Here is an 18,931-nt window from a genome sequence, read left to right as displayed (position 1 = left end):
ACTACAGGCTCAGACTTTGGAATGACCTTAGAATACTTCTTCCTCTGAGCACACAGTGTGGCCAGACTGGTTTGGGGACAGGAGCTCGGGGATTCTCTAGGGAGGACTGGGTTACCAGAGAGGGAGGACCTGAGATGGAAAGTCTTGATGGAGAAGACTGGCTACCTCGGAGGGGGCTAGGTCAGCCAATCTGACTCCGAACCAGGAGCCGGCAGCTGTTATGCCTGTCGGCTGTAAGGAGGGCATTTGCTTAGCAAGGCACAGTCTGGCACTCTCTGAAGTTCCTGGTGTTGACAGACAACCTGAACCTAAGAAAGGTGAGCTTTAAAACTAAGTGGAAGGTTCAGCAAAAGCAAGGGCTATTGGGAGACTGCACTGTGGTTCCCCTCAGGGATACTTTTCGTCTATGAACTAAGATTATACAAACAGCCATATACTTTATCTGTATATTTGAAAATATCCCTTTTTGCCAGGTATAGTGCCTCACATTTATAATTTCACCACTCAAGAGAGGGAGACCAAGGCAGGATGAATAGTTGCCTTTTATTCAAGACCATCTTAGTCTATATAGAGAGTTGCAGCCAGGAACAGGGGTAAGGCCGTATTAAAAAAAAAACAAACAAAGAAACAAACCAAAATATGACAGAGGGGCTGTGGCTATAGCTTGTGGTAGCAAGCTTGCCTGGTGTGTGCAATGCCTTAGGCCCAATTGCTAGAATCGTGGTAAATAAGGAGATGAATAAAAATAAAACATAAAAAAATAAATTAGTTGGACTTATTCTATACATCAGTATGATTGACAGTTGAAGACACCAATCGATGAACATATTAATCTCTTCCTAATTTTCCACAAGCTTTCGATATCCTTTTGTCTGCCTAAGGATTTTTCCTTTATTGCTTCTCTACAGAAGGTACATATGCTAAACTGCACAGACTGGTCTACGTCTACAATCTCAGCACCTGGGGAGCTGAAGTAGTGAGATTGTCAGTATCTGGGGCCAGCCTGGGCTACAAAGGGAGCCTTGTATCAAAAGAAAAACATGAATAAAGAAAATTAATGAAGACTATTAAACATTTAAACTGTGCTACGACGTTTTACGAACCCGTTAATAAGTGTCTTAATCTACCTATGTATTAATTCACCTTAGTGTTACTCAGAGGCATGGTGGGTTGGAGGGAAAGCAGGGGCTGCAGGGTGTGCTCCCAGAGTGTGCCATTGGTACCAGCCATGGGGAAGGCTGCTGCTGGGCAGTGTAAGGAAAGAGAATCTTTCTGTACCAATAAAATACTAGTGTTACCTGTTAGACCTCGAGACTCATGCGGCCGATGCCATTTTCAAAAGACACGTCTTCTAATCTATTTTAAAACAGAGTCTCATATATCTTTGGCTTACTCAAAGCCAGTATGGAACAGCCTTAAATTTCTGAGCCCCATCATGGCTGGAGAGGTAGCTCAGTGGCTAAGAGCATCGGCTGCTACTTCAGAGCACCTGGGCTCAATAGTCAGCACCCGCGTGGCCGATGGAAATTGAAACTCCAGTTCCCAGGGATCCAACACCTTCTTCTGGCCTCCATGGGTAACAGACAGGGGTATGGCACACACACACATACATACATACATACATACATACATACATACATACATACATACATGCGAAACACTCATATACAAAATGAAAAAGAAGTAAAAATGTAAACGAAGAGAGAGAAGAGCAGCAAGATGAATGCAACCTTTTGCTTCTCCTGCCTGAGGAGCTGCGGTTCTAGGTGTTCAAACCCCCCCTGCCCCCACCAGCTGACTGCATTATGTATAACTCAAGTTACCAGTTCCATCTACCACGCTTGAGTTTTCTGAGCCAAAGTGCTTAGAATTTAACCCCACTCTCACCATCACAGACCCAGGGCACAGCGGTTTGGAGAGGACTCCAATGGCATTCCCTTCCTTCCAGGCACAAGAGCAGGCAGCTGGCCTGGGGAAACTAACTTACTGGTGCTTTGTGGTTGCTGAGATACAATCTCATACAGTCCAGGCTAGCCTTGGACTTGCTATAAAGTTGACCATAAACCCTAACCCTTCTGTCTCCACATTCCAAGGGCTAGAATGACGGATTTGCACGACCACACCAGCCAGGGCTCAGGATTAAACTCAGGCTGTTGGGCCTGCAAGACAAGCATTCTGCCAATGCAGTCACAGCCTCAGCCTCATTCACGAATGGTAAAGACGTCCTCAGGAATTATTATTGTGGCAGATTCTGACAGAAAGGAAGAGCGTTCTTGGGGGACTTGTCTAGGAGGAATTAATGACCCAAAGGAACCTTCCACAGAGGGTTTCTATCGCTTTCTCCCCACAGTGCATCCTAACATTCCCTTCCTCTTTGGAGAATAAACAGCATCCTATTCACTGAGGATGAACCCGAAAGGAACTAACCTTGAATCTGGACAGCAACTACTGTCTCGACTTCTCTTAGCAGCGTGTGAAGTTGGAATTACTCTAGTCCTCTTTACCTTACAGCATAAAAGGAGATGCTGGGTGCAAGGCCTGTGGCTTCTGAGCTAGGAAACAGACTCAGCTTTCTCACATGACTCTGAAGCACTGTGCGGTCTTTAGAATGCGGTAGACTGAGGCCAAGTGGACTCGAGCAAATATCCCTGATGCTGATGTCTGTGAGCACAGGAGGAAACTGGCTGCATACTTAGGTTCTTGCCTTTCTGTTTTCCTGCAAGACAGACTTTCCCTTTGTCCCTACCCCCTACCCCTGACCACTTTGTTGTAATTTGGATACAGGATCCCACTATGCAGGTCAGGCTGAGTGGATCTCACCATGTAACTCAGGTTGGCCTCAAGTTCTCAATCTTACTGCCTCAGCCTCTGGAAGGCAGGGTTAGAGCTGAAACAGTCCAATAATTCTGAACCTTAGGATCCTTGATATACTATTGTGTGTTTCTTCCTGAACTCCAGAGTTGGGCCTACAGGTTACATTATTTTTTTTTCTTTTTATTTGAGACAGCATCTTAAACATCCCTTCCTGGCCTCAAACTCTTTATTGAGCTGAAGGTGCCTTTGAACTTCTGATCCCCCTACCTCTATCTTCGTAGGGCTGGGGTCACAGGCTAGAATCACCATACCTAGCTTATGGAGTGCTGGGTCTCAGATTTAGGGCTTTTGAATTTGCCATCAAGACCCTGTCTCCCCTTAGGCGACCCTGATCCAGGCCACGGTTCCGTGAACTTAGATTATACAATCTGAGGAAGCATTAGTTTTAAAGTCAAAGGTCTGGGAGGGAAATAGAGAAATAGCAGGGCATATGTTGCTAACTAACCTTACTAAGGACTGCAAACTAGAGAGTGTTTATGTTTGTGTTTTCTCAGAAAGGCAGCGGAGGATTCTGCTTTGTGTGCGCACTCCATAGGTGATGACTTCCATCAAAACTGCCCTTCAAGGTCAGTAGCCCTTATTTTAAGTCAGCAAAATATAAAATAAACATTGTTATTTTAATAGGTACTCTGGACGGTTTAATTTGTATCTCATATAGAATGAAACATATGGTGAACAAGGTATAATAGGTATTTTACACTCTGCTTGCCAACGTGGCAACAGTGGCCAGCTCCTCTCACCGGCAGACTTGCCCATGGTGTGTTTACTGGCTTATTTGAATTAAAATAAAGCTTCGAGTCTGCTGGCTGCACCGCATTATCTATGAGACGTTAATCCTGCGAGCAAATCCTGTATCTTCTAGAACTGGCTCTTTTGTTTGGGATTACTGAGAGCTTAGTTTATAACAAAGAAGGAGGAGGCATCTTTCTCCTCCTCATAATTAAGTGTAGGGACTAATTCAGAAACAAACCCAGAGAGATGTACTACTTAGAGTTATATTTCTATGCAGAATGGAGAGGAAATGGGGTGGGCCAGACACCTGATTGTTAGCAGAAGGTTTACACTATTAGATAAGTGTACTACAGGATTCCGACCCATTAAAATGAAGAGCAGCAGCCAATGAGGCACCGAGAGAGCCTCTGCCCAGGGCAGTGATTCTGCAAGAAGGATCTGAAAGTTTGTCTGTGAAGAGAAAGTGCTCGGGTCGGGCTTGATTTGCTGTGTGCTGAGCCTGGGTGTCATTTGTCTTCCTCTTCCGTTACTCTAAGAGGCTACGAAATTAATAGTTGTCCCGTGCAGAGTCATTAAGTGAGAAATAAGTGGAGCAAAATACTTCTATACATTAGGAAAAAGCACGCAACTTTCCCTCACTAGAATTGTCAATGTTTCGCCCCCCAAGGGGCACACGATTTTACGGATGTACAGATAACTCGAATGTGCATGCAAAGGAAGGGTTTTACAGAACGATACAGGCTGCTTAACAATCCTCGTGCGAACTGATGTCTGTTTACGTCTACTTATTGATGGAGAAGGAAAACAGGCTGACTGATCAACGTCACCAATATTAACTGTCACAGACAGGAATTGGAGGATGTCTGTAAAACCAAAACAGACTGCACTGGAACAGGCCCTCCGACTTTGAAACCATCTAGGCAAAGTGACAGTTCAGAACATCTGCTAGCCTTCTGTTGAGCCTGCACTAGAAGTCATGGGGTGCACAGCTGTAGGCATTTCAGCCTTTTCTCCCCTAACATCTGTCACAGCAGTGTAATAATGCAGGTAATTATCAACACCTTACACAAACCGTTTGCTATTTCGGTTTTGAGAAAGAGTAAAATTAGCGTTCCGATGATTGGGAAAAAAAATGGAGATAAATGTAATTATATTTTTATCTAAAAGTGAATAAACGATCTGATCTTTTAAAAACACACACATTTTACATATTTTCTGCAGCTGACTTGGGTATGTATTGTATTAAAAAGCAAATATCACGCATGGCATTACGTTTGAAAGTCAGGGCAGAGCGAATGAGAGAAGAAAGAAGCCAGCGACCAGCTCTCCCAGCAGACGAAGGTGCTATGGTTTGTGATTAAGAAGTAACATTTGACACATGGACTGACCCAGGGCTCCAACTGCATATGTAGCAGAGAATAGCCTTGTTGGGGCACCAGGGGAAGGGGAAGCCCTTGGCCCTGCCAAGGTTGGACCCCCAGGGCAGGGGAATATAGGGGGGGCAGTAAGGAGGAATACCCATATGGGGGAGAGGGAGGGAGTGGGAGCTTATGGACAGGAAACTGAGAATGGGAATAACATTTGAAATGTAAGTAAAGAAATATATCTAATAAAAAATAAAAAATAAAAAAGTAGCATTTGCTAAAACTACACAATTCTGGCATTAACCGATTGTGTCTTCATAAGAAATTAAAAATTCATTTAAAATACCGCTCTAACACAGTCCACGGTGCTGAATTATTAAAGCCTGCATCTGCCTGCTCCTCTTGCAGTACTAGAATTCTGCATTGATGAAGCAAATGAAGCTGTGATTCATACTGCACCAGCCCAGTGACTGGAAGTCACACACCTTACATGTACCCAAGGCCCCTTTACGCTTTAAGATCAGCCTGCCTGCAGATCACCTACCAGAGACAGCGCTGGACTGTTTCACAGCTGATCCCTTCGGTCTGTTCAGTTATTTTCCAGCCTAAATCACCCTGAGGGACAAGATTGTCTTGCAAAGTACCTGTTCTAGTGGAAGATGACGGTCAGTGATGCCTTGTCGGGAGACCAGGACTAGAGGGAGCGGTATAGCCGAGCTTTATCATTTGCACATGCAGTGTCATGGCTGCCAACTAATTACACACTTCTTTTGTTTCTGCTACAAAAGGGATGCTACTTTTGTCAGAGGCTGTATGCCTAGTAGGTTCAGGCAAAGACAAGAAAAAAATTGAAAAGGTGCTATCACTTCTACCCACAGTGAAGAAGAATGGTACAGTCATAACCACCATCCCGAAGGCCATTTGGTCTAGACCACAGTTTGCTAGAGTTTCTGGGTTGTCCCAGAAAGAGGTAAGAAGGGGCTGGAGATCCTAGTTACATTTCTGTTGCCATGATAAAGCACCATGACCAAGGCAACTTAGAAAAGAAAGTGTTTAATTTGGGGTTATGGTTCCAGAGAGTTAGAGTCCATTACTATCATGGGGTGGGGTGGGGGGACATGGCAGCGGGCAGACAGGCATGGTGCTCGAGTAGTATCTGAGAGCTTACATCCGAGCCACAAAGCACAGGAGAGAGAGCTAACTGGGGATGGTGTGGGCTTTTTTGAAACATCAGAGCACACCTAATAACACACTTCCTCCACCAGGCCACACCTTCTAACTCTTCCCAAACAGTTCCACCAACTGGGGACCAAGCATTCAAAGTTCTGAGCCCGTCATTCTCATCCAAACCACAACAGATGGCTCAGCAGTTAAGAGCATTGGCTACTTTTGCCGAGGCTTGATGCTCACCTCCCACATGATGGCTCACAATGGTCTATGACTTCGGTTCCAGGGACTTCAACATTCTCTCTTGTCCTTCACAGGACCCAAGGCATGCAAGTGGTCCACAGACATATATACAGGCAAAACATTCATACACATAAGATATAAATAAAAATAAAAGTTAATATGAAGAGCTCATTAAAAAAAATGAAGAAAGATATAAGGAAAGGGAATCGTGAAGAATGCTGGGTGAGAATTGTTCTCAAACATGCAGCAAAATGAAACAGTTTAGTCACGATTGTATGTGTTCAGCACTATTCTTTCTTAGGAGTATCTTATGGAGGATGGATAGTTTGTTAATGGGTTCACTGTGGCAAAATACGGTGTCTCCAACTCATACTCTAATGATCTAGAAAGAGTGGCAGAGGTAAAAGCACATTAGGGGTAAAGACGACTGTTGTGGTTGTCGTGGTTCATGCCTGTATTCTCAGCACTCTGGAGGCTAAGGCAAGGATAGAGAGTGAGCTCTCCCTCAAACAGCCATCAGACTGAGCAAACCCCCAAACCTAACAAAACCCAAGAGTAAAGGTAAGAAAAAGAACAAAGAGAGCCGGAGAGATGGCTCAGTGGTTATAGAGCACTGACTGCTCTTCCAGAGGTCCTGAGTTCAAGACCCAGTAGCCACATGTCTGAAGACTGCTATAGTGTACTTATATATAATAAATAAATAAATCTTTTTTAAAAAAAAAGGAGAAAGGAAGGAGGTATTGATGGCCAAACAGATGAAAGTTTAGGTGCTGTAAAGGTGATGGTTTCTACAGAGAGTCTTGGAAAGAGAAATATTTTTAAATTGTAAGCTTAAAGTTTGGTTTTGAAACCTGTTGAAGCGGGCTTATTTAATTCGTTTCAATGTCCTGCTTCAGTATATTTTGAAGTCCAGAAAAAGGGAAGAGAAGAAAGAAACTGAGTTTCTGAATGGCTTGGTGAATATACTTCCTCATGTTGTGGTGACCTCCAACCATAAAATTATCTCATTACTAATTAATAACCAGTCTTGCTATTATGAATCATAATATAAATATCTGATACGCAGGATATCTGATATGTGATCCTTGTGAAAGGGTCGTTCATCCCCAAAAGGGTCCCGCTAGTGACCCACTGTGCTGGAACAACCCCCTGACGTGGGTCCATGTGAGGAAATGTTCAGAATGCATTGTGAGCACCAGGGGCCCTGTCTACAAGCATCCTCTTCCTATTTATAGGACTCTGTTCTTGGTGGAATAGCTCGGACTCTTGGGGTGATCTGCTTCACAGGTCTTTGGGGTGCACAGTTGGCAGCCCGCCCACATCCCTTTCCTGTTTTGTGTTATCTTCGGTCCCTGAATGAGGCCACTGCCTTCCTCATCTTTCAAGAAGAGTTTGGCTATGGGTCCATCTTTCCCGGGTATGTCCTAGGCTAGCCCTATCCTTCTGCTTTTTGAAATCTGAAATAAATGGCTCATAAATTGATCCACCAAGACAAATAGGTGACTGATAACAACATCAAATGCTTACTTTAGAGAAAGGAAACAGATTGTAGCCATGTTTGTGTCTTTTTTTTTTTTTTTTTATCGACATGAACTCCTTGGCCTTTGCGGATGTCTGTCTTTCTCCCTAAAGTTCGCTATATATGATAGTTATCTCCTATGATTAAAATTTGGTTTGGGAGGGTTGGGGATTTAGCTCAGTGGTAGAGCGCTTGCCTAGCAAACGCAAGGCCCTGGGTTCGGTCCCCAGCTCCGAAAAATAGAAAAAAAAAGAAAAAAAAATTTGGTTTGGGGGGGTTTTACTAGCAACAGTGATAGAGGACAATTAGAGGGTCTTTTTGTTTCTGAGATAGGGCTTTTCTATGTATCTCTGGTTAGCTTGTGAACTCACTATGTAAACCAGTCTGGCACTGTACTCAAAGACATTCCCCAGCCTCTGCCACTGTCTTAGGGTTTTACTGCTGTGAACAGACACCATGGCCAAGGCAACTCTTATAAGGACAGCATTTAATTGAGGCTGGCTTACAGGTTCAGAAGTTTAGTCAGTTATCGTCAAGGTAGGGACATGGCAGCATCCAGGAAGGCCTGGTGCAGGAGGAGCTGAGAGTTCTCTGTCTTTATCTGAAGGCTGCTAGAATGATACTGGCTTCCAGGTAGCTAGGATGAGGGTCTTAAGGTTCACATCCACAATGACACACCTATTCCAACGAGGCCACATCTATTTCAACAGGGCCACATCTTCTAATAGTATCACTCCCTGGACCAAACATATACAAACCATCACAGCCTCCTTGTGCTGGAGTTAAAAGTGCATGCAATTACAACTGATTTAAGATTAGAGTTTTTAGGGGTTGGGGATTTAGCTCAGTGGTAGAGCGCTTGCCTAGCAATCGCAAGGCCCTGGGTTGGGTCCCCAGTTCCGAAAAATAGAAAAGAAAAAAAAAAGATTATAGTTTTTAGATATCAATTTTCTCTTTCCTGATATTTATTATTATTATTATATTAAAAAGACAACTCTAAAGGCAACACTCATCTGTTCCACCACATTAAGAAATGCTCCATATTAAATTCTCCATATTTTGACCCACAAATACTTGGTATGTACCAAGTGAGTGTATGCGCACGTGCGCGCGCACGCGCGCGCGCGCACACACACACACACACACACACACGCAGTTTTCTTTCCCCTAGATGAGACAGGGTTTCTCTGCATAGCCCTGGCTGTCCTGGAACTTGCTCTTGCTATGTATATGAGGCTGGCCTCAGACTCACAGAGATCCACTTGCCTCTGCCTCCCGAGTTCTGAGACTAAAGGCGTGAGCCAGCACACACAGTGGGTCTTTTTTTGTAGAAGGGGACATTAGTAGATCGATTCTTAGAGCCTTAAAGCTAAAGGAAAGAGGCCTGCACCCCTTGCGTCTATTTGAAAAAACTCCCAGCTTTCAGCTTCTCTATCTTTATCACTAGTGTTTCTCAAGAAACTAGTGTTTCTTAGCGGTGTAGTTCACTGTTCATAAAACGGGTCTTTAATGCTTCCAGCATTGTAGCAGCCAGCTTGTTTTCACTGTTGCAGCCTCACTGGAGGAACTCTGCAATGTTCTGTCAATCAAGGATCATAGGGAGTGGTTTTGAGTGTAAATGATTATTAGCATTACTGTGATAGAGCTAGAAAGATTTGGAAGAATCTCACAATGTGAGGGGTAGCCTTGAACCAATAAAAGAAGAACTGAAAGCTATGACAGGGCACTTTTTTTTTTCAGAGCTGAGGACCGAACCCAGGGCCTTGCCTAGCAAGCGCTTTCCCACTGAGCTAAATCTCCAACCCCATGACAGGGCACTTTATCAGAAACCTTCCTCGAGCTGTGTATGGTGGTACACACCTGTAATCCCAGCACATGGGAAGTAGATGCAGAAGGATCAGGGGTTCAAGGTCTACCTAAGCTACATACCTTATACTGAATTCAAGGCCAGGCTGGGTAGCATGAAACAAGATACACACACACACACACACACACACACACACACACACACACACACACACAGATAGATGATGGATAAATAGATGATAGATAGACAGATAGATGATAGATGGAAAGATAGATAGATGATAGACAATGGATACATAGATAGAGGGATAGGTAGACAGGTGGGTAGATAGAGGGATAGATGAATGGATGAATAGATGGGGAGAGAGAGAGAGAGGGAGAGAGAGAGAGAGAGAGAGAGAGAGAGACTGTTTTTCTCTTTTACTCTGTTTTGACCCTCTAGTTAGTTGTCTTCATGTTATATACACAGTATAAATAACTACCTCCCTTCCTCACACCTCCCAACAAGACAGACAGACACACATCTTGATACCCAGTTGATGGAGGCTGATTCTTTGTAGTGTAAAATTCAGTCAGTCCTCTCTACTCCCAACATTTAAAGAAAGGGGTTCATGATGTAGTCAGGACTGGCCTTGAACTCATAATTCTTCAACCTCAGCCTCCAAAGGGCAGCCCCACAGGGTGTGTCACCAGGCTCACCACTTGATACTTCAATGGAGGCCTGAGGCCATTAACCAATGTGCACTATTATCAGTATTAACATGGAAAGAGAGTGCATCACCAGACCTGTGCAATCCTGTTCCACAGAAAGCAGCTGACACACACGGTGCCAGGAGCCAGGCATAAGCTAGATAGAAACACCCAGAAAATGGAGAGCTGATTCCTGTTGAGCTTACATCACCTGTCCTCAGCTGGGCCGTTCATTGTAAGTGCTGTCACTTTTGTTCATTCTTGCCTGCAGGCTGGCTAATTCTCTGACTCCATAATATCCACAGCACAGACAGCACAAGCAGATGTGTATGGGGGTCATGAAAAACACGAAAGGGTGGTGACGCAGGTTGCATTTGCACTCTGCCTGCAGTCAGTCACAGACGCCCTGAGGAGAGGCAGCATCTCCAAACACCACCTTGGCTCCTGTGCCCAGCTTCCATTCACTCCACCTCCCCAGCCAGCTGGCCTGACAGCACACCACCCTCATCTTATGTTGCAGGCGAAAAGTCAACAAAAACACAATCACACGGAAAAGTCTTTTAAACAGTGAGCACCTCCCCTTCCCCCTCGTTCCTGTTCTTTCACATTCCTAGTAGTAGCTTTTAAAACAGTTTCCCCAACTCTTCGCCTGACTCATTCCATGGCTGGAGTAGATACAGCAAGAGTCTGCTCATCAAGAGACTTTTACACCCACTGCCTCCCTCTGCACCTTGTCTCTGCTAAACTAACTCTTCGGGTATGGGCTGGCTTCTTGTCTGAACCATTTTGCATATTCCAAGTCGTTTACAACAGCTGCAGGGTAATAAATGCAACTATGTAACATGAAGTTTGGAGCTGTGTACATAGGTTTTTGTTTGCCGAGACGCCTTACTTGTGACTGACTTGTGGGACTCAGTCAAGGTGCATCCAGTTGGGTGTGTAAATGTATAGAGAAAGTCTGGAAGGGATATGGCTCAGGGAGAGAGCTCTTGCCTAGCATGTATGAGGCTCTGGGTTCACCAACACTGCAGAAAGCTCCCCCAATAAGCCTTGAAGTAGTAACTGTCAAACTATTGACACCCTGTGTGGTGGTTTGAATAGGTTTGGCCCCCATAGATTCATGCGTTAGAAGGCTTGGCCATAGAGACTTGTGGCATTATTAGAGGTGTGGACTTGCTGGAGGAAGCGTGGTCCTGTGGGAGGAAGTGTGTCACTCCAGTAGAATCACAGTCCCCTTCTGCTGCCTGTGGATCAAGATGTAGAACTCTCAGCTTTTTCTCCAGCACCATGTCTGTTTATACCCTGCCATGCTTCCCACCACGATGATAATGGACTGAACCTCTGAACCTGTGAGCCAGCCCCAATTGAATGTTTTCCTTTGTAAGAGTTGCCTTGGTCATGGTATCTCTTCACAGCAGAAAAACCCAAGCTAAGGCACCATGTTTACTAAGGCACCCAATTTCCAGTTGATTGGAAAATTTCCCTGTTCTTTTCTCAGGACAAGAAAAAGGTGAAAGTAACAGATATTAGATAGATTGCTAATATCTAAATCTAGATATTAGAAAACCTGACTGTGGTGAGTGAGTAAGGCTCTAAAGGGTTGTTTACACTTGGCCTTTTATAAGTGCACTGGCTGCGTTTGTGTGTCAACTTGACCCAAGCTAGAATCATCAGACAGAAAGGAGCCTCAGTTGAGGAAAGGCCTCCATGAGATCCAGCTGTAAGACATTTTCTCAATTAGTGATCAATGGAGGAAGGCCCAGGGCCATTGTGGGTGGTGCTATCTTTGGGCTGGTGGGCCTGGGTTATATAAGAAAGCAGGCTGAGCAAACCAGGGGAAGCAAGTCAGTAAGTAACATCCCTCCATGGCCTCTGCATCAGCTCCTGCCTCCAGGTTCCTGCCCTGCTTGAGTTCCTGTCCTAACTTCCTTCAATGATGGACTGTGATCTAGAAGTGTAAGTTGAATGAACCCTTCCTCCCCAACTTGCTTTTTGTTCATGTTTTTGTCTCAACAACAGAAATCCCAAGACAGTGTTTGTTGTTTGCTGTGTGCTGAGAGTTGTACAGTAGATGTACACAACATAACGAACACTGGGTCCTGGAAGAAACTTCAAAGATAGTGAGAAGAAAGATGAGTAAAATAGGAACAAACTAACACACGCATAGAGAAATCAGGCTTTGTAGGTGCGCCCGAGTGATGACGGCTTGTGTAGCTAAGAGATGAACAACCAACCCATGGTGGAGGCTTCACAGGCGTCTCCATGTTAAGGGTGTTGCTGCCCTTGCAGTGGAGCCGCACTGTGGCTCACAACTGCCCATAGCTCTGATTCTAGGGCATGCGGTCCCCTTTCTGACTTCTGCAGGGATGAGGCTCCCATGTGGTAGACATACATGGATTCAAGCAAAGACTGACATAAGTCCTAAGGGGGGGGGGGAAACCCTTAAAATAAGGTTCTGATAAAAAGATGAACCTGGAGTTGGGAGAGTGAGCTAGGATGGTAGGACGGTCAAGATCTGAAGTAGAGAAACATTTCCAGGCTGGGTAGGCAGCTCCGTTGGTAAAGGTTTGTCTTGCAAGCAAAGAGTAAAATCAGCCGGGCATGGTGGCACAGCCTTGCGATCCCAGCCAGTCCTGCTTGATGAGTTTCAGCTCCTGTTTCAAAACCCACGGTGGGCAGTGTCTGCCTGGCCAATCCTCTTCACATTGAAGAAGTCGGCAGGTTACTGAGCCACCAGTGAAATTCCGTCTTTATGCCCAAAGTTTCTCTTTTGTCTTATGTATAAGACACTCTGGGAGCTCTGCTCTCAGATGAGCTGGTCACTTGGTTCAGCTTCTGAAGCAACTATTTCTTTCTTTGTTCTTTAAAAGATCAATTATAAAAACACAAGCATTTTTACAGGTCCCTGGGGACAAACAGTAAGACTAGTTCCTGGAATGGAGAGGAAATAGGAAATAGGTGACTTTGGTCAAGGAAACACTTCCCCTTGACCTCCTTCTCCTCTTCTTTTCTAGACTTTGAGGCCCTTATTTATTTGCATTTGTGTGCATATGCACCCATGTATATCCATGTGTGTGGGCACATGCATGCCACAGCCTGCGTGTGGAGCTCAGACCACAATTTGCAGGAGTCTGGCGTAGAGAAGCTGGACTCCTTAGCCGCTGCTGGTGGGAAGGTAGAACGAACGCTGCAGGTGCTCTGCCTAACAGTGGGGTACGTAAATGATCGGCTCATCAAACAGCATCCTTTTTCTAGCTATCCCCTGAGGAATGGAGATTAGGGTCTGCAGGGTCCCAAAAATGGCTGGAATCTGCCATCCGGGTCTCACACCTCTAACCTCAGTAATCTGTAGGTGAGACCGGAGAAATTCAAGGTCAGCTTTGGCTACATAGAAGTGTCAAGGGCAGCCTGGTCTACATGTGAGCCTGTCTAGAAAAAGAAAACAGAGAGGATAGATCTCATATTAAATGCTGTGCACACACTTAGAGACACACATTTAATTATATTTTTGAAATGTGGGTGACTATCTTTGAGGATTCTGAGCACAAAACATGGGTGCCCCAAAGACGGTTCAAACCTTCTGGGAGGTTTCTCTGATCTGCTGGCCAGGGTTCAGAGCTCTCCAGAGCACCTTCCTAACACCCTAAGCACAGGGTGATCTCTGCGAGTGCACCTGCTAGGGGTGGTAGGAAGGAAGCATTGCTTGAAAGTGCAGTCCGAGTAGCTGTATCTTCTGTCTACCAACCCCCTCTTATTTTTATTTTATTTGTGTTCAGGTAGAGTATTTCTGTGCTGACCAAGCTGGCCTGGACCCTCTGGTGGAGCTCTTATGTCAGCTTCCAAGGTGACTGGGACTACAGTTGGGGCCTACTACACGTGACCTGAACTTTTTAAAAATTAGAACTGTATGTTAAAGCGATAAGAATCGGGGTCGCAGAGAGATAGCCTTCAAGTAAGGATATGTCTCTCTCCCTGGGACCCACATGGTTGAAGGAGAGAAATAACTCCCTCTGACTCCAGAGAGGTGCCACAGAACACACACACACACACACACACACACACACACACACACACACACACAACCATGCCTTTGCACGAACATGCACAGACACATGAGTGCATGCATGCAATGTTCTAAATAAACAAAATTTTATGTTGAAAAAAATTAGAAGAAATAAATATAATTCTTCATTCTTTTGCTTCCATGAGTGAGAAAAGAAGCCAGGAATAAGATTTGAAGTAGAAATACTATGCCTGAGGCTGATACTACACATTGCAAACGCAGGTACAGTCCGATGTGATTGCGATAGATAGTTCTAACTGGATTTTGTTTTCAATGCTGGGGACTGAGCCCAGGGCTTCACAATCCAGGAGCAGTGCTCTCTGACAAGGCTAAGGGCTCAGTCCCTTTGTTGGATTTATGAGGAACAAAATAACATTTATATGATGTCCATAGGCTGGAAATGTCTTAGACAGAACATACACCAGCATTAACATGCCACGAAACATGATAGTAACAATGTTGCTGACTTTACAGTATGTAAGGGACTGAGGACACAGAATGCAGAGTGCAGGGACATGGAGTCATAAATGTTTCCAGCACCGAGTGACAGGACAATGGCTGAAGGTGAAAATGACCACTACAGTTTTCCTGACTGGGGAGAGCAAAATGGTTCCTAAGCAAAATTAACTCAAAGTAAAAATTGATCCATCTACATGAAAAATAAGGATTTTTCAATGTAATACAATAGTATTAATAAGCATGCATGAAAATATAATGAAGCCCATTACCTATAATTTAACATGTGGTCATAAAGTCATCAAAAAGAAAGTGGTATTTGTAATGCTTAAAGCCAATAAGGGAAAATGTCCAAATTATGTAAAACTCCTAGATTACTAAAATATGGGGAACTCAAGAGAAAGAAAACTTTACAAAGGCAAATAAGTAACTTACGGAAGAGGTCCAAATGAATTGCAAATATATGAACATTGTCATTCACTATAAAGGCATGAGATCCAAATTAACAAAATATCACCTTGTATGTATTCTGGTAGTAATTAGGAAGGTGAGTATTACCAGGTATTAGAGATGGTTTGTGGCAGAGGAGAAGTCTGCATTGTTATGAATAATCTACAAGTAACTTGACAATAGCCAGATACATCAAATACAAACAGAATCCCATTCAAGTTTCTCAGAGAACCTGCGGAAGTTTGGTAGGGACACATGTATGGATATAGTGGCCACTGACAGGAGAGAAGATGTGAACTCCACCTGAGGTGTTCACCAGCAGCGGAGTTAGTAGTTGACTACAGAGGATACGCGCTACAGAATACAATGCAGGTGAGCAATAACGAGTTAAGAGGCTGCAGAGAGGGGGTGGGGACTTAGCTCAGTGGTAGAGCGCTTGCCTAGCAAGCGCAAGGCCCTGGGTTCGGTCCCCAGCTCTGAAAAAAAAGAAAAAAAAGAAAAAAGAAAATAGGCTGCAGAGAAGCCTCAAATTCAGTCCCGGGAGAAAATGCAGGCCACAAGATAGGAGTGACCTAAATGGAAAATACAGTTCCTTTTAAAACAACCAAGCACACTCTGCATTGTAATTTACATTTAAAAACACATCTCCAGGTTGGTGGGCAAACATGGAGGAAGATCACAGAGAAAAATAGAAGAAAGAAAGGAGAAGGAGGAGGAGGGAGAGGAGGAGGAGGGAGAGGAGGAGGGGGAGGGGGAGGAGGGAGAGGAGGAGGAGGGAGAAGAGGAGGAGGGAGAGGAGGAGGAGAGAGGAGGAGGAAGAGGGAGAGGATGAAGGGGAGGAGGAGGGAGAGGAGGAGGGAGAGGAGGAGGGAGAAGAGGAGGAGGGAGAGGAGGAGGAGAGAGGAGGAGGAGGGAGAAGAGGAGGGAGAGGAGGAGGAGGGAGAGGAGGAGGAGGGAGAGGAGGAGGAGGGAGAGGAGGAGGAGGGAGAGGAGGAGGAGGGAGAGGAGGAGGAGGGAGAGGAGGAGGAGGGAGAGGAGGAGGAGGGAGAGGAGGAGGAGGGAGAGGAGGAGGAGGGAGAGGAGGAGGAGGGAGAGGAGGAGGAGGGAGAGGAGGAGGAGGGAGAGGAGGAGGAGGGAGAGGAGGAGGAGGGAGAGGAGGAGGAGGGAGAGGAGGAGGAGGGAGAGGAGAGGTCACACATGGACCAAAGGTGACAACAGACTGAGAAACTGCATCTCTAATTTCATTATTCTGCTGCCTCTGCAGGTGTGACTCTAATCCTGAAACTCAAAATAAATCACACAAGACTTTAGCTAAGCATTGGAGAGTTTCCTTAGTAGTTAAGAACACAGGGTATTCTTGTAGAGGATCCAGGTTTAGCTTCCAGCACCCGCCTTACATCTGCGTGTTACACAACCAAATGTAACTTCAGTTCCAGGGTAGCTCATACCCTCTTCTGACCTCTGTAGATGCTAGGCATGCACTGGTGCACATATGTGCATGCAGGCTAAACACACACACACATTAAAAAAAGGTTTCAAGAAAAACGATGGGCTTTGTTTAGTCTTTTGCTATAGAAAATTAAGCCATAGAGGTCATTGTTATAATACATATTTTTCACATTAATCATATTCTTTGAAATAATTTTTTTAGATTTAGTTTTATTTATACATATGTGTATATATATGCCCTGTGTGTGCAGAACCCTCAGATACCAGAAGAGGGCACCAGATTGACTAGAGCTGGAATTCCAGCCATTGTGAGCTCCCTAATGTAGGTTTTGGGAACTAAATTTTGATCCTCTGGAAGCAGGAGCTGTTAATGGCTGAGCCATCTCTCTGGCCCCTTAACTATTCTTTAATTTAAGAAAAAGTTTATTTATTTAGTCTGTGTGTGTGTGTGTGTGTGTGTGTGAGAGAGAGAGAGAGAGAGAGAGAGAGAGAGAGAGAGAGAGAGAGGAAGAGAGAGAGAGAGAGAGAGAGAGAGAGAGAGAGAGAGAGAGAGAGAGTTCAAAGGACCACTTGGAAGAGTTTGTTCTCTCCTTCTACCCTGAGGATCCTGGAATTGAACTAAGGTTGTCAGGCGTGGTGGCAAGTACTTTATTACTTTGTTATCTATATTTTTGTTTAAAAACTGCTAAAAACTAACATTCTACAAGTTATGTGTTTGTGTACAGGAGGCCTCAGTATGTAGGCCAGAGTGGCCTCGAGCTTGAGATCCGACTGCTTTAGTTTCTAAAGTGTCTCCACTGTAGGTGTGCACGCTGTTCCCTGCAAAGTGTTTGCCTCTGCTGTGCATTTTTTGCAAAATCTCCTCTGCTCAGAATTCTCCCTAAGAGAAACTTGTGGTGTTCTAGAAGTGGAGTTATGGTTACACGGCTTCAAGACAGATGAGGAACATCGGGGGTCTCTAGAGTGTTGCTGGTCTGAGACACAAATTCCATTTCAGTCATCCTCTGCAAACAGCCTCACTTGCACACCCCTTACCCCCTTGGCATCATATAGTCCAAAGAGCTTCTGTCAGTTGTTGTATAAGAAATCAAGATGGAAAATAATGCAATATGAAAATAATAGTATTCTTGAACAAAAGACCATTGTCTCAAAGCAGGATGTTCGTGAGAACCTGGGAGAAATGTCCTGGGTGTGGAAACCTCCTTAGTGCCTGGCTTCAGAGAAGACCATGGGGTCTCCCATTTACACTCCCATTCAGTCTCTGGTGAGATGCTCCTACTCAAGTAGCACTGGACAGGCCAGCTTTGCACAGACCACGATTAGAGAAGTAAGGGGTCCTTTAAAAGCCTTTCCAGTAGCCAGGGATGTTCCATCTGATGCTGCTCAATGAGCAAGGGATGGGACACTGTCATGACATAGCTGGTGACTCTTCCAGGGTTCTGGAGGCTGGTTTTATTAAAGTCCTATAGCATGTCCTGGATTTTGACATGTTATTTCCCCCATACCTGGTTTTACGCAGCACCGGTTGTTTGGAGGACATTAGTTCATGGGGCTGTGTGCATCAGGTCCAGGGTTTGAATGTACAGTATATGTTGATGACAGCGGGCTCCTTAGAGGAGTCTGTATGGGTTGGGAAGCTGTGAGCACTCTCCATGTCAGTAAGTTTCCCAGAATGGTGGGACTTTCATTTGAAAGCTGAAAGTTCATCACTGATACTTTCCCCATTCTTTGTGTATGTGTGCATGTGTGCATGTGTGCATGTGTGCATGTGTGCACGTGTGCATGTGTACATGTGTACACCCCAAATGAGACAGGGTCTAACTAGGTAGCCTAAGCTGCCTTTGAAACCATGCACTCCTGAGAGGTGAGATTAAGGCAGGCGTCGGTCATCTACCTTGCCCTGGCCCAGAGCTAATGACCATTTCCTGCACCCTCACTTGGCCTTTATCTTGTCCATACCCTAATTGTGAAAAGAGTCCATTAGCCAGAATAGCTTAATTTTCAAAGTACAGTTTAGGAGGAGGTCCAAGAAGTTATCTAAGGGGAGTAGTTAAGGAAGAACACGTGGAGAGGGATGGAACAGAAGCGGCACTGGGGAGTGGGGTGAGTTTCTTCTCA

General features: G+C 44.8%; 1 long non-coding RNA gene across 29 annotated transcripts in view; it reads right to left on the bottom strand.

Annotated features, from left to right (window-relative positions):
- Positions 1 to 18,931, bottom strand: part of LOC103691527 (uncharacterized) — a 621,145-nt gene that overhangs the window by 68,139 nt on the left and 534,075 nt on the right. The window lies entirely within an intron of this gene.

This window comes from Rattus norvegicus, chromosome 2 (genome assembly GCF_036323735.1).
Source record: "Rattus norvegicus strain BN/NHsdMcwi chromosome 2, GRCr8, whole genome shotgun sequence".
In the NCBI taxonomy this organism is placed as follows: Eukaryota; Metazoa; Chordata; class Mammalia; order Rodentia; family Muridae; genus Rattus; species Rattus norvegicus.
The sequence above is the reverse complement of the archived record's forward strand: the minus strand, read 5'-3'. Positions and strand labels throughout refer to the sequence as shown.